Source organism: Bidens hawaiensis, unplaced genomic scaffold (genome assembly GCF_021521415.1).
Source record: "Bidens hawaiensis isolate Kalapana, Puna unplaced genomic scaffold, B.hawaiensis_p1.1 tig00018858_1, whole genome shotgun sequence".
In the NCBI taxonomy this organism is placed as follows: Eukaryota; Viridiplantae; Streptophyta; class Magnoliopsida; order Asterales; family Asteraceae; genus Bidens; species Bidens hawaiensis.
In genome coordinates, this window is record NW_027492866.1 from 1 (window position 1) to 15,147 (window position 15,147).

Sequence of the window (15,147 nt, forward strand, 5' to 3'; positions counted from 1 at the left end):
TCCGAAATTCGTCTTTTCGTTCCCATGTATATTCTGGGCCTCGTTGCGAGTTCCACCTAACTTTGACCAACGAGATCTTATTGTGTCTAAGCTGCTTGATTTTCCCGTCCACTATTTCTATGGGTTCCTCTACGAAATTAAGCTGATCACTTATTTGGACACCCTCTAAGGGTAACACCGATGTCTCATCCGACAGACACCTTTTCAAGTTCGACACGTGAAACACGTTGTGAACTGCACTTAATTCATCAGGCAGTTCTAATCGGTATGCTACAGGACCGATTTTTGCAGTAATGTCGAATGGTCCAATGTATCTAGGGGCTAACTTCCCCGCCTTTCCAAATCTGACTACTCCTTTCCAAGGTGATACTTTCAAATACACTTTATCACCTTTCTCGAATGATAACGGCTTTCTACGGGTATCGGCATAACTCTTCTGCCGATCCCGCGCGGCCTTCAGATTGTTCTTAATTTCAAGGATTTTGCTGGTCGTTTCCTGGACCAGGTCCGATCTAATAACCTGAGTGTCGCCCACTTCAGTCCAACAGAGTGGTGATCGGCACTTCCGACCATACAATGCTTCGTAAGGCGCTGCCTTTATACTGCTCTGGTAACTGTTATTATAGGAAAATTCAACGAGTGGGAGATGTTGATCACAATTTCCCTTAAAATCCAGTACGCATGCACGAAGCAAATCCTCCAGGGTTTGGATGGTCCTTTCAGACTGACCATCGGTCTGAGGGTGGTAAGCTGTGCTTAGATCAATACGCGTTCCCAGCGCTTCTTGCACAACTTGCCAAAGTTTGGAGGTGAAATGGCTATCCCGATCGGAGATGATCGAGATGGGTATACCATGACGAGACACAATTTCATTTATATAAATCTGCGCAAGTCTCTCAGTGTTATAATTATTTCTAATCGGAATAAAATGTGCCGATTTGGTTAATCGATCCACGACTACCCAAATTGCATCATGTCCTCGGGACGTCTTGGGGAGATGTGTCACAAAATCCATCGTGATCTGCTCCCACTTCCATTCAGGAATTTCCGGTTGTTGTAACATTCCCGAAGGTTTCTGGTGCTCCGCCTTAACCCTCGCACACGTCGTACACTTGCCGACATATGTGGCTATATCCTTTTTCATACCCGGCCACCAGTAGAACTCCTTCACATCCTTGTACATCTTATCCGATCCCGGATGTATGGAATATTTTGATTTATGCGCTTCGTCCATGATTAGTTCACAAAGGTCATGGAGGGTCGGGATCCAAATCCGATTTTTGAAATAGAGAATTTCGTCCACGCGCTGTTCGAAATTCTTCTCGTTACCGTAAAGTCCTTCTTTTTCCATTTGTTCCTCTTTCAACGCCTCGCGTTGAGCGACTCGAATCAAATCCGAAAGGTTCGACTGGACTATCATCCCCAACGCTCGCACTCGCAATGTCTTAACCCGATCCTTCCTACTCAAGGCATCGGCTACGACGTTAGCTTTGCCGGGGTGATAACGGATGTCACAGTCATAGTCGCTTAATAACTCGACCCATCTTCGTTGCCTCATATTCAGTTCTTTCTGATCGAATATGTGTTGCAGACTTTTATGATCGGTGAAGATGGTGCACTTTGTACCGTAGAGATAATGTCTCCAGATTTTAAGTGCGAAGATAACTTCTCCCAGTTCTAAGTCATGAGTAGTGTAATTTTTCTCGTGTATTTTTAACTGTCGAGAAGCATAGGCTATAACCTTATTATTTTGCATCAACACGCATCCTAACCCTCTCCGGGATGCGTCACAATACACGACAAAACCATCGTCTCCGTCAGGGAGACTTAAGATTGGCGCTTGGCACAATCTTTGTTTTAGCGTTTGAAACGCCTTTTCCTGCTCTTCACCCCATTCATACTTTCGATCCTTTTGGGTCAGAAGGGTTAAAGGTTGGGCAATGCTGGAAAAGTTCTTTATAAATCGACGATAATATCCAGCTAAGCCTAAGAATTGGCGGATTTCCTTTGGCGATTTAGGCGCTTGCCAATTCTTAACTGCTTCAACCTTACTTGGATCAACGTGTATTCCTTGATGGTTTATAACGTGACCAAGAAATTGCACTTCTTGTAACCAGAAGTTACACTTGGAGAATTTTGCATACAAATTCTCCTGATTCAGAAGCTCTAAAATTGATCTTAAGTGTTGCTCGTGCTCTCCTTTACTCTTCGAGTATATCAAAATATCGTCAATAAACACGATGACGAATTTATCGAGGTAGGGCTTACAGACTCGATTCATGAGATCCATGAACACTGCTGGCGCATTTGTTAGTCCAAAAGGCATAACTAAGAATTCGTAATGGCCGTAGCGAGTCCGGAATGCGGTTTTTGGAACATCCTCCTCCTGAATTCTAACCTGATGGTATCCCGATCTAAGATCTAGTTGGTCGAATAGATCATCGATTCGGGAGAGAGGATACCTATTTTTGATTGTCAACTTGTTCAATTCCCTGTAATCAATGCACATTCTAAGGCTCCCGTCCTTCTTTTTCACGAATAGTACAGGTGCACCCCACGGGGAATAACTGGGACGTATAAATCCTTTATCCAACAATTCTTGCAACTGGTTGGATAATTCTTGCATCTCGGATGGTGCAAGTCGGTAGGGCGCCTTAGCAACAGGGCCAGCTTGAGGTAATAAGTCGATTCTGAATTCGACCTGTCGGGTTGGCGGTAATCCAGGAAGTTCCTCTGGGAAAACTTGTGGAAATTCGCGTACCACTGGAATATCGTCCACCCGTTTTTCCTCAGGATCCGTGGCCGTCAAGCTTGCTAGATACGCCACGCATCCCTGGCGTATATATTTTAACACCTTGAGGTGGGATATAAACGGTATCATATTGCCCGACTTCTCACCCTGCACTAATACCTCTTCGTCATCCGACACCCGGATCTTGACGATTTTCTTTTCACAGTTTATTTCTACTTTGTTACGTGCTAACCAATCCATTCCCACTATCACGTCAAAACTACCCAATTCTACCGGTAACAAGTCAATCGGAAGGGATTGATCGTTCAGAATAAAAGGGCAATTCCGAACTATCTGATTAACTATCATGGTTTTACCGTTAGCGACTTCTACGGTGTAAGGTTCTATGGTTTCACCAATTGGGAGGTTTGCTATCGACAGGAATCTAACGGAGACAAAACTTCTATCGGCGCCCGTATCAAATAATACAGAAGCGTAATGATCAGAGACGAGGAATGTACCTGTCACTACGCTGGGGTCCTGGCATGCTTCGTTCGCCCCCATCACGAATGCTCGGCCTCGCGCCGGATTGGACGACGATGCCTGACCCGCGGTTTGCCGCCCATTTCCTCCCTGGTTCAGCTTCGGACAGTTTCTCTTGAAGTGATCTGTGCTGCCGCATTCATAGCAAGCACGGCTGGTGGTCATCACTTGATTTCCTTGTGGGTTTTGTTGTTGGGCTGATTGGGTCCTAAATGGCTGCGCACGGATAGGTTGCGGTTGCCGGTTCAAGTTGTTCAGGTTTGTCCTACAACTCGGTGCGTAGTGCCCAATCCTGCCGCACCGGTGGCACACCACTTCTTTGCACATGCCACCATGGTGGTAACCGCATTTCCCACACTTAGGAAACGTTCCCTTCTGCGGTTCTTGCCTTCCGCCTGAACTAGTCATGGCGTAGTTTTGGGCAGTGGGCCTAGCACGTTTACCTTGCTGCTTTTCCTGGATCCTATGGTCATGTGTACCCCGCTTTCCCCCAGCGGACTCTCCCGCCACCTTCAGTGACCCGCTCCTTACGAAATCATACGTGACGATACCAGCTTGCGTCACCGCACCCTCATACGTCTGGTGTCCCCCAGAATTGACTATACTCCTAACCACTGGAGTTAGCCCCCAAATATAACGCTCAACCCTCTTCGACTCTGGGGTGACCAACCATGGTACCAATCGCGACAACTCATTAAACCGGTTCGTATAACCCAAATGGTCTGCCCCCTGCATCTCCAGGTTCCACAATTCATTTTCTAATTTTTGCAATTCCTTTTTCGGGCAGAAATGTTCCAGTACAAGAGCCTTGAGCTCTGTCAAGGTCATGCGGTTTGTCGCCGTCTGACCCCGGGTCTGCACTATCGTGTTCCACCATGTCAAGGCATGGTCCGTGAATGTGCAGGTAGCATACTTAACAACACAATCCTCGGGACAGTTGCTGATATTCACAACGGATTCTATTTTCTCCATCCACTTAACCAACCCATTTGGTCCTTCAGACCCGCTAAACTCTAGAGGTTTGCACAACATAAAGTCTTTGATCGAACATCCCCTGGATGCACGAATCGGTTCAGTACGGTTCGTCTCTACCGTAGGTATAGGGCCATTACTGTCTGTAACGACCACCCTAGGCGGTGCGTCATTACTCGGAATCGTGTTATCATTCTGTGGAGGATTAACATTTTGTTCCCCGTCATTATTGGTGGTCGTTTGATTGCTCGGAGGGGCTGGATCGGTCGAATTGTTAATACTGGCGGCGATGCGCGATACTATATCCGGTATCGCCGCCTCTAACTGTTGAGCAATCAAACGGCTCACATCCACTTCCGACAATTGGGCTGAACGTTTTGGTGCCATTCTACACAACATCAAGAAAATATTTATAATTAATACAAGTTCCAATCATAAAACACAACAAACATTCTATTCATTAATAAACATTAGTACATATTACATCCATGTCAGTTCACATACTTTCCTGTCATCATTACATAAGTTAAGTTTTCATACAAAGGGCCTATGTCGGCATCATCTCGACATAACCCGCAATGGGTCAGTGCTTGAATGATACCCAAAAGTATCTATAATGATATACCCCAAAAGAGACCCCCCCTAAGGGCCAGTGGTTGTATTATAACTACCCAAGATTCACTCTATGTTAGCATCACCACTAACTGCTTACACAGAGTATCAAAAAGCGGCCCTTGTCTACTCCCGTCCTAACATAACTAAACACGGTGGTATACCAAACCCACCAACACCGCCACCAACACCACCATCACAGCCAGCATAACCCGGATCCGCGTCTCCATCCGGCCGATCATCCACTGGGAGTATGAGCACTCCCTCTTCAGCTGCGAAATCGCATACTGGTGGTCCAGTATGCAGTCCCCTAGGTACATCCACCTCTGTACCCCCACCGTCAAGGCGGCGGAGTGCTCATTCACCTGTTCGGTGAGCACTCGTAGCCACGCCGCCGCGTCCCTTTCCTGCCTAGGGAGACCCCACACAGGTGGAGTCACAGGCTCGGGCTGGGAGCGGGAGGACTCGCCCCTGCGGGTAGCAGGTCTGGGTGGGGGCGAGGTAGGTGGGACCTGCGGAACACTGATCCGCGCCGTGAGGCGGGGTCCGAATCCGGGAGGGATAGGGACGGCCTATGGTGCGGGTGGGGTAGGAGATCTAGCAATCCTGGCAGGGGAGGACTGGCTAGAGCTCCTAACACTAGCCTCGCTAGGCTCAGAGCTGGATGATACGGGGAGGCTCCCAGAGTTCCCGGAGCTGACTTCCTCCGGGTCCTCCTCCATCGATACACTAGGTGTTCTTGACATTCTAACCTGCACACAAGTTAGCAAACATATAGTTCTTTCCATAGTGTAAATCGTAATCAAATTAATATACACTTACTTATACAACTTGACCACACACAATATTATCATATATTTGCACATATGTTGCCAAATTTTACCTATTAAAGTCCCCCGTGACTTCCCCTGAATTCCCTCGTGCGGACAAGTCTGTTATTATGTTCCGGACCATAATAACTCACTTGTCCATCCAAGTTCATCCAGACCTCGTCACAATAAATTATTAGTTGATATTCAGATTCTATAACACTTGAGCTACTGGTTATATTTTAGGTATCTTTTAAAGACATCCTAATTCTTTATAACCAATGGCTCTGATACCAAGTTCTGTAACACCCCGTAACCGCAGCGGAAACGTACACGGGATGCAACAGACACATCTGATATCAACAGCATTGCTTATAAAGAAAACACCATTACAATAATTTAAACGTATTACATTGTTCCGAGTTTCGTTACCGACTAGGCGTTGTCACATAAGTTTTACCAATAGTACGTTAACATGTTTAAAACAAAATATAGACCCTTAAGCTTCCACATAATAGCACACATCATCAAGCACGTATCACTCATTCCAATTTGGGTGTACCTAGAAAGCATGTAAAGAAAACGGGTCAACTACGAATAGTTGGTGAGTTTCACTAATTTAAATAAACCATGACAAATCATTTTAATAATTATAAATTAATGATGTAATTATGCTGAGCCTACAAGTGAAAACTCTGTTAACCCAGAAACACATTTAATAACCTCTGGGGACACTGTTAACCCAGAAATGCATTTAATAACCTCTGGGGACACTGTTAACCCAGAAATACATTTAATAGCCTCTGGGGACACTGTTAACCCAGAAATACTTTTAATAACCTCTGGGGACACTGTTAACCCAGAACACTGTTTCGGGTCTTACAATATTAGCAACTCAGACAATTACCATCTTAATACATTACCGTACGATTCCCGTACAATAAACATTATATAAATACATTCATTTTCATGCGATCGGCATGTACTTAAACACTTTGATAAAAACATGCTTTCCGCCCCGGGAAAATATTTAAAACAGTTCAATAAAAAGGGGCTCGTGAAACTCACCTTTTTGGTGAGCAGAGATGTAATACTGTGCACGGCTACCTGTCCGGATCTGTAATACGATCCCTAAGTCGTTACTACACAATTTCTATTAATATAACTTAAATTCGTGTTAACCGGTACGTCCGGGGACACTGTTAACCCAGTACCGTACACGATCCGGGGACAATGTTAACCCCGATACACTTCTCAGGACTTAGATTGTGATATCACTTAGAGTTCTTTAGTCAAAACTACCATTAGTTTGTTTTCTCGTTTTGCGTGCCTAGCACGGTTATTCGTCTTTATGTTTTAAAAAATGAGTTTGGCCACATACGATCCGAAAATAGTTGTTATTGATATTTTAATTAAAGTGGTGAAATTAGAGCTCGGTTTAGACACCCCGTTTGGCCGCGGGGCCTGTTTCCGTCTTTAATATACCGGAAACGACTAAATCGGGTAAAATTACCCAAATCATCCGAATTATTTTCGGATGATTTATTTTTACTTGATTAACTCAGTTTCATGAAAATAGTCCATTTTTAAGGTTTTTATACACCAGTCAGCTCGCTTAGGCGAACTTTGCCGGTTTACACTTTTTAAGCTTTAAAAGTTTGTTTTTAAGTTCCATTTAGCACAAATAAATATCCGCTTAGTCTCGGATCTTGAAATTTTGTACAATTCAGTTTTTGACAGTGAGGAATTTTATAAAATATTTCCAGATTTAATTTCTATATTTAACATTTATTTATCTATTTTTAAACGTCACTTAAACACCAAATATGTCGAAAATACCAAATGACCTTAGAAAAATCCCAAATTTTTCTGGGATAACCCCTGCCATCCACATAGTCCCCTGTAATTTTTCCAGAACCAAAATCTCATTTTTCATGCCATTTTCACCAAAACCGAGCTAGAAAACCCTAGAACTCGTTTTACCGAAAATCCTACTTAGACTTCTCCAATGGACCCGAAATTTTGTGTGTGACTTTTATATGTTATAAAAAGCTTATCTAAATTTTTCCAGAATTTTTCATGATGTTTAGCTATTTTTCACCATTTTTAGCCAAAACCGAGCATTAAATTCACCAAATATTCATCCTTTATCCAAAAATTACCACAATTTCACAGATCTCATATTTTCATGTGTAGATCATCTCTGTGAAATTTCATGACTCAACTCTAAGTCTACCACAATCTGTCCAAATCTTACAAATCATACGAAAAACCGAACTACCTTGTGTTTCTAGCTTTAGATCGCAAAGATCTTGCTTTCTAGCCTTTGCTAGCAACTAGATACAACACCTACAAGCACAACAACACCACACCAAGCAAGTTATACCCACAATCAAGCCATTTCTTTCATGGTTTCGGTTAAGACATCAAAACAAAGATTTTAACCGTAAAAATTCGTTTTTGACTCTTTTAACTCATTTCTTGGACCAAGATCCCTTGTATAACTTGTATACATCACTTGATCATGCAAGAATCGGTTTCATCTCGGGTTTTCACCCATTTTTCACTTGAAACCTCATTTTCTCAAGATCTCGGAATTAAAAAGCAAGATCAAACCATAATAACATGTTTATACCTTATGGATCTTCTTAAAAAAACAAGGGTTTTTGGTTGAATGTGTGGAGGATGGAGAGAAATGTGGAGTTGGGAGTTTAGAAAAAAGAAAATGAAGTGTGTGTGTGCACCATATGGACCGATCGGTCCTAGTATGGTGTGGGGTGGGGCCCACAACTCAAACCTTGGCCACACATTTGGATTGTGTAATCCGGATAATGTTGTGGATAATCTGGTTTTGAGTTCGTTTTTCGGTTAAACACTTAATTCGGCTTAAAACGAGGCTAAAACGGTCGTTTTTCGGCTTAAAAATAAAATTTATATAAAACCGATTTAAAAACTTTAAAAACTTAAACCATGACATTTATTGACTCAACACATCATATTGTCGGTCATTGTGCATCTTTTTCGGCTTGATCGATCTTCTCTTGCTTGGTTTGATGTTAAAGGTTTCGTTTATCGTACCGACGTACCAATAAATCGAAATCCTTTTTCTGTGCTATAATTCACTTATCCCGTAGCCTTAATACTTCGTAAACCTTACTAAACATCATATATTTCGTCTATAATGTAGTCCCCAATTCGATCGGGTTTCAATAATCGTTCATCGGTTAATCGTAATTCCAATACGACTAGTTGTACATTCGAGTATAATTCATACTTGTGAATCTTATATACTCGTATAAACACATTATAATTCATATATTCGGTATTAAATAACACGTAAATAGTATATTCCGGCTAGGGTATACCTGAATTTGCCGGAATCGTTACATTAATGCAAGCATTAAAATGTGATGAAATCTTTATACAATTATTTTCGTCAAAAACCAAGTGGATTAATGTACCTACCTCAAGATGAGTGGGAGCAACTAAAAACAAACTTGTCCTTATATAGATGACATTCTTCTGACAAATTTATGTTACATAAGTCAAAGCATTGTTCACACACTTTGATATTATAGATATCAGAGATATTCCTTACATATGTAACAAACAATACTACTCTACTTTAGAGGATAATAGGATCACATAGAATATTTACTTATGCTTTATTAAGTAGAAGCCTTATATAAGTTCAAGTCTATACTTGTTTAGATATTACTTAAAATTGCAACACACTAGATATGTCTAGAATAATGTGAAGCATTTAAAAGAGTACTAAGATATATTTAAAGGAAACGAAAGACTATACTTTAAAATAAGTGAGAATTCAAATCGTTAGATTACTCTAAACTTTGTCATATTCAAATATAAGAAAATGTAATTTTCGGGATATTCTCTTATCTCAGTAGATAAATCTATCTCATGGAGGAGTCATAATGAACTGATAACAACAACCTAAGTTATAACAACATAATATGTTGATTAATTACAACGTTGTTGTCAATAAATGTTGTTGAATATTTATTAGTAGACTCATAAGTTTTACTAAACTCCAAATAAGTTATATACTGAAGACTAATTGTGATAAAGTCAGCTACCATGTTTTCTTAATCAGTAACAGTTTGAGAGGTGCTGTATTAAATTTTGATATGAAATTAATTATTCGTTTATGAATGAATTGATGAATCTAAATTTTCATATCGAATACATTCATGATATGCTTAAGGATTCTATAAGTAAAGGTCTATTACCCATAAGTATTATGAAAACGCTTAAAATCATAAGGGGTTTATTGATGACCACATACAACTGCATATCGTACTATGAATGATTAAATATTAATTTTCCTCATCACTTTTGATTTTGTATGTCTCTTAATATGTTCTGCATGCATAATGACATATAGACAAATTATTATACAAATCAAACGTTTGAAGGGCTTACTTGAAAATTTTGATCATAACTACTTAAGTTTTAAATAAGGACTGCAGTATGATTAATGGGGGTCTTGAGTTGATGTTCAATTCAATGACTGTATTTCTCTTCTCCAGTTTAAGTTTGAAGCTAAAATGAGTGTTAACTCCTGATCAGGCTTATCTAATACTCATAATAAATGATTACTCGGCCAAGTAGGAGAATGTAAGAATAATATATAATAATATATATTTATATATGGCCATTATAATAATTTATATTATAATAGATCAAAATATTAACTATACCTTATTATATATTAGTTTCGTAATTGTTGATGGGCCATATTACCTATAATTAACTAATAAAGAGTTTCCCCTTGGGTGTATATATAGAGAGATAAATATTAACATCATAATCTAATTACACACACATAACTATTTGTGTGCGTCCTCTCTCCTAAAACCGGGTTCCTCTCAAGAAACCTAACCATCCTTAACTAAACATCCTAAAGGGGAACTCGATCAAGATGACAAGCATGTCGACAACATCATACCCTGCTGCGGTTACTACTCTTCATGTTGTAACAGGTTCATAGGTTTAATATTTATCATATTTTCTGTTACATAAATGAAGAACTGATCAACAGTTATGTCTTTTCTAACCACCATCCATGAACATAATGAAAAATAACCTCTAAGGTTTCCATTTGTGCGCCATTTATGTGTCATTTCTTTTATTTTTAATACAACTTGGTCAATTTCTTTTGAAAACCAGAAATGGTATACATAACATTTTGCTGGAATAACCATAATAAGATTATATACTTCCTATTCAGCATCCAAGCCAATTCATGATGTGTTGATGGCTAAAAACCATTCCAAACCTCTAACATCTTTTGGTATAAATCAACTTTATTATTTTCCTTGGGAAATGAATGTGAAGTTGGTTCCAATAGCAATTACACCAACTTCCTAGTCCTTGTTTTCATCTACTAGTTGTACAACATAGTTGTACATATAATCCCTCTACAATATAGATTACAAACCCAATCCGTATTTGTCCATTTTATTTTTTTTCTTCTTTTTCGATGGACCAGAGATACTGACGTTGAACCCAAGACTTCAACATAGTACCCAACTTTAACATGATGGCCAAGAAGGAGACTCAACTTCACCCTCCCATAATGTTTGACTTCAACTCCCTTTCCACTTGATTAATGACTGATGAATCAGGCAAAATAATTTCTTTTCCCTATTTCTTGATCCCGCACATCAGTTTCGAAAATCTTATTTCCACTGGAAGTATCACTCTTATGGAGATCACTTTCAAGAGTGTCATAATCACAAGTAAAATTCTAGATCCTTTACCATTTGGAGGTAGTTTACTATTTATAGCCGGTAGAGAGGAAAGAGAAGGAATAGCCACCTGCCATGTCAGGCAATTCAAAAATCAAGATCCTTGGACGCGTGTTAAGGATAGTTTGTGGGCAGCATGGCCGACTGATGTTGACATGTCGTACTATGTAGTACTATTGACTTTGTATTGTCAATTCCTCATCGGCTGGGTGTTCTTTTCCACGATTATATCCATTTATTGCACCATGCTTATGGAGATCCTTGATGCTCCCATTCCTAAGGTGTCAGGGAATGTTTGGCGCCTGAAGACATAACAACTAGCGCCATGACTTACGTATGGCGCATGGCATGATAGTCAGCGGAGAGATGTTATTGACTGATGGGTGGGTTTGATACCCTCCCTCTACCAGCCCCCCCCCCCCCTAAGTCCATTTTAATTCTCAAATGAGGGGAGATATGGACTAAGTCAGTGTTGTTCGCTGTTCTTCGAAGAATTCCCCCACTATTTTCCCCAGTGGGAATTTTTGTTAGGAACCTTCCATGGAGTAATGCCTTAGGCGGAGCCTTTTATGGTGGGAGGTTATTGTGAACCTTCCTTAGGCGGGGCCTTTATGGCGGGAGGTTATTGTGAACCTTCCTTTGGCGAAGCCTTTTATGGCGGGAGGTTATTGTGAACCTTCCTTAGGCGGAGCCTTTTATGGCGGGAGGTTATTGTGAACCTTCATTAGGTGGAGCCTTTTATGTCGGGAGGTTATTATAAACGTTCTCTATGCGGAACCTTTTATGGCAGGAGGTTATTGTGAACCTTCCTTAGGCGGAGCTTTTATGTTAGGAGTTTATTATGAACCTTCCTTAAGCGGAACATTTTATGGAGGGAGGTTATTGTGAACCTTCCTTTGGCGGAGCCTTTTATGGCGGGAGGTTATTGTGAACCTTCCTTAGGCGGAACCTTTTGTGGTGGGAGGTTATTGTAAACCTTCCTTAGGCGGAACCTTTTGTGGTGGGAGGTTATTGTAAACCTTTCGAGGCAGAGGCTTTTATGGCGGGAGGTTATTGTAAACGTTACATAGGCAGAGCCTTTTATGGCGGGAGGTTATTGTGAACCTTTCTTAGGCGGAGCCTTTTATGGCGAGAGGTTATTGCGAACCTTTCGAGGCGGAGCCTTTTATGGTAGAAGGTTATTGTAAACGTTCCCTAGGCAGAGCCTTTTATGGCAGGAGTTTATTGTGAACCTTTTTAAGGCGGAGCCTTTTATGGTGGGGGGTTATTGTGAACCTTCCTTTGGCGGAGCCTTTTATGGCGAGATGTTATTGTGAACCTTCCTTTGGTGGAGCCTTTTATGGCGAGATGTTATTGTGAACTTTCCTTAGGCAGAGCCTTTTATGGCGGGAGGTTATTATAAATGTTCCCTAAGCGGAGCCTTTTATGGAGGGAGGTTATTGTGAACCTTCCTTAGGCGGAGCCTTTTATGGAGGAAGGTTATTGTAAACCTTCCCTAGACGGAGCCTTTTATAGAGGGAGGTTATTGTAAACATTCCCTAGGTGCAACCTTTTATGGCGGGAGGTTATTGCGAACCTTCCTTAGGCAGGAGGTTATTGTAAACCTTCCCTAGGTGGAGCCTTTATCTCCATAAGAGTATTGATGAATATTTACCAAGTATCGTAGTTGCATGTGAAATTCCACGTGTCCTTGGCGGAAGGACATGAATTTAATGAATGTCACGATAAGGGCGCGTTAGATGGGACGTGTTGACGATGGTTACGTCTTACAGGTAGTTTTTCGTCTGTGTTAGGCGTGTGGGCAAGAATCCCGGTGTCGCTCCCACCTGTAACACATTTGTTTGTCCTTCACGTGCCTCATTTATATTGGCTTACCCGTCTTGTCTGCCTCAATTTTACTCCCTTGGAATTAATTGCGATGGGTATAAAAGGGAGTGTTAAGTCTTCATTTCCTTCCTATTCATTCCCACTTTGTTTTTTCTATCCTCCATATTATCATTTTCGTTTCTCCGACGAACATTTTGTGTGCCAATTCCTTCTGTTTATATGGCTGGTTCCTCTCAGCCAAATTAGGAGAAAGGTCCCAAGAAACCCCACACAATGGAGTTCGTTGGTTGTCGAATGTCGCACTCCGACTTAGACGAAGTAGTCAAGGACTACTGGATAGACCCAACGTTTGAGCCAGGGTTGTCGGCTCCTGGCAAAACGGTGAAGGAAGCTCCTGACGACAAGATTGCCATGTACAAGGAGTACTTCTTACTTGGAAACTCTCTGTTGCCCATTACCCATTTTTAGAGGTTTTGGATGTGTTTGAGTTGCATTTGACCCAGGTGCATCCTCTCGGTATGGTGCGCATTCGCCATTTCGAGTTCACTTGTCACTACCTGGGTATAACCCCTTCGGCTGACAAGTTGGTGGCTTTCTACCAGTGGTGGAACTCCCATGGTTGATACAATCTATTCAACCGCTCTGGCGCCAAAGCCATTGCTTTTGATGTGCCCAAGAGCTTGCACGAGTGGAAGAGTATCTTCTTCTATGTTACTGCGCGTGTGGTTCCTCATGTGATGCACTTTGCTGAAAGCGAGGAGCTTCTAGAGCCTAAACCAGTTTTGTACTCTGGTGCGGACTGGCCTAATATTTTGAAGGAGACTCTTTCTCAACTCTGCCCATATCCGGAGCGCGCAATGGTGTAATTTGGGATGAGTCGCATCTGGTGTGAACCCAAGATGGTGCCTTTCATCCAGAATGGTGGTCAAGGTGATAAACCTCTCTTTTTTTACAATCATTATTTTATTGCAGAGGTGGAGGATCTGTTCCTGCTGTTGCAACCTTCGCCTGAGGGTGTGAAGACATTTTTTTTGGCGGGCCCTGGGTTCTCGCTAGGAGCTGATCCTAGCCAGTACGGCTCATAACATTGTTTTTCCCCTTCCTATGGAGCATTTATTGCCACCCCCAATCACCACCTCCTCCCAGTTTTGTTAACCCAGGAAAGGGTGAGTTACTTTTGTATCGTAACATTATTAACTTACCTATCCTGCATACTAACATGTGTTTTTGTGTTTTGCAAGTAAAAGATCTCATATTATGCGCCTTCCCTTCCGCGGAGGGAAGGAATCACAAGGCGGTAGTGGGAAGATGGTTTCCTCCTCGAAGGGTACTAAATAAGCCCCTAGAGGTCGTCGTCTCTGATGTGCCATTTGGCCCGCAACGCGTTTCATCCATAGCTATTCCGGATAAGCCCGGAACAGTCGTGGACACAAATTCACTCTCAACCATCACCTGCCAGGCTGCTGAAGGCACCACATTGCCTTCATTCTTTCAGTCTGGAACTGTGAGGGATACCATGGTGTCCCAAAATTCTTTGGTTGGGTCCGCCGTGGGAGCCAAGGCGTTCACTGTTCCACACCATGTGGGGTTCACGGCGTTGGAGGATGATGAGAAAGATGAGGAGTTTCCTCTTTTTTAGAAGCCCCAGCTTGGCGGGTTTGTCAAGATAAGTGGTTTGGTTAAATCTCCAGGTACATAGTTAACCTTGCCTCTTTTGGTTCTTTTTAGTTTTTCCTATGCTTATATTTATATCTTTTGTAGAGGCGCGGAAGGCGCTTTTGGAGAAGAAGGAACAAAATGAAGAGGTTGCGCTGAAAAATGTGTCTGTTGCAATTGTTGTGGTGCAAGTTTGTTTGCCTAGATGACGAGTGTGGGTGTCTCG